Consider the following 2,000-nt stretch of genomic DNA (forward strand, 5'->3'; position numbering starts at 1 on the left):
GACTTCAGATGGGTCCTTGTCCTGTCAGGCCTTCCTGGGCTTGGAATTAATAAATATTGTCTGCAATCTCCATTATAAAAGTTGTTCGAGCACAGCTACTTACCAGGATAGAAAATACTCTGTTTCTGTACTTCAATAGTTAATCTGCTTGTGGGATTTACAGCTAATGAGAAGAGTAAAAAAAAAAAAAAGAACAAAAATGAGAGGCTGAGGTTGGAAGTGAACACACAAGTAGCATCTTGGCAAGATGTTTTCTGTGCCTGTGCCCATGTGGCTGCTGGTCTGTATCTTCTGTCTGAACCAAAATCACATGCAAATTCATTAGCGTTAACAGGCAGGAGAGTTTGCTGCTGTGACTTGCACTGTGCCGGATTACAGATTGTGCTCTGGGAGTGTTGCTTCCCACACCCCCGTCACCTTCTGCACCAGCTGGCAGAGACTCCGGCAAACCAGCCAGACCATGGTCCTGTGTATATGGCTTAGAAGGAGCAAGAAGGTGCAGATGCAGAGCAGGAGACCTGTGGCCAGCTGCAGGCTCCGGCCAGCTGCGGAGCTCGCTGATGGGTTTATCGGGATTTCAGCGAGCCCGAAGCCCTGGCTGCAGATTGCTGTCATTTCCAAGGTCAGATTTTTGCTCGCTGCTTGTAAGAGATGGGTGGTACCTGCTGCTTCGCAAGAGACTGAGTTTGAGCAGCGATAACGCAGGCTGTGGTCCTGCTGTGGGTTGATCTTTGCTGTAGAAGTGTCTTGTCCCCCAGAGCTGGGTGCACCTGTGCCTGGCCGGGCAGTGCCTGGACCTACAGCATCTCTGAGCAGAGCTGCTTCATGTGGCCGAGGCAGGTGATCCCCTGTTTTTCCCAGGGAATAAACCACAGAACTTGGCTTGAGGGTGAGCTGGAAACAGGGAGCAGGGTCTCCCTGCTGTCAGGCTGCCTTTGATTTCCTCTGGACCCTTGGCAGAGGCACTGTCTCTTCTCCTGCTCTTGCGTTAAGCTGCGACAGCTCTCCCAGGCAGCAGTACGGCACGATGCTACAGGGCTGGGGAGCTGCTGGAGGGCTTGGATCGTGCGTGAGAAAAGGGGGTTAAAAGCAGGTTTTTGTAAGCCTTTGCCTGCCATTTTACACGGGAAGGATGTTTCCCTGGCAACGAGATGGAAGCTTCCCAGCAGAGCATATGGCTTCCATCGACTTTGATTTACCGGCGTGTTGAAATGGCAGCTAGATAATCTCTCTCCAGCTTTACTGTGCCCATGCCTGGTGTCCCTGTTACTTAGGAGCTTTAAAACGCAGCGGGTCCAGCCCTGCAGCGCTGGCCTTGCTCCTGTCCCAGGGCTGGAGCTGGTGCGATCCCGTGTCAGGGCTGGGTCTGGGGACCTTCACAAAGAGGGGCCCATACTGAGGACCCGAGCATCGCCTGGAGCAAGGAGCTGCAGGGTGGGCAGGAGATCCTTCCCTGCCTCTGCTGCCTTTCACCAGCCCAACAGCTCCTCCTCCTCAGAGAAGAGCATCCGCAGCCCTCTCTTCCTATTCTCCTCCCTGCTTTAAATCATTTTTAGATGTTTTCCACCTTTCACCACACAATCATCTGCCTCCTGCAGCTTGCTATTTATTGTTGTGTTTACTGGCACACAGAAATTAAGGAGAGGGAACAAACCTGTCATTTGCTGAGCGGGGGAGCTTGGGGGGGCTGGTTTCGGTGAGCTCGTGGCTCTCCCAGGCTGGCTGGCGTGTGCCAGCCTCACCAAGCTCACAGGGCAGCCTCTTCCAAGGAGCACAACCAGGGCACTCTCTTCCTCATTGCTAGCTCTCCATTCTTTGGCAAATGCGATGAAAATTGGCCAACGGATCTAAATATTAGGTAGAGACAGTGAGGCAGCCAGACAGGGCGATCGCATGAGCCAGATTGCCTGAGGAACCGGGATAGCTGGAGATGTTCATTCATGCACCTGAGTGCTGGTTCTTGGCTGCCTGCGCCCGACCACTTCGCAGCCATGAGCAGC

Source organism: Buceros rhinoceros, unplaced genomic scaffold, assembly GCF_000710305.1.
Source record: "Buceros rhinoceros silvestris isolate BGI_N320 unplaced genomic scaffold, ASM71030v1 scaffold19637, whole genome shotgun sequence".
NCBI lineage: Eukaryota > Metazoa > Chordata > Aves > Bucerotiformes > Bucerotidae > Buceros > Buceros rhinoceros.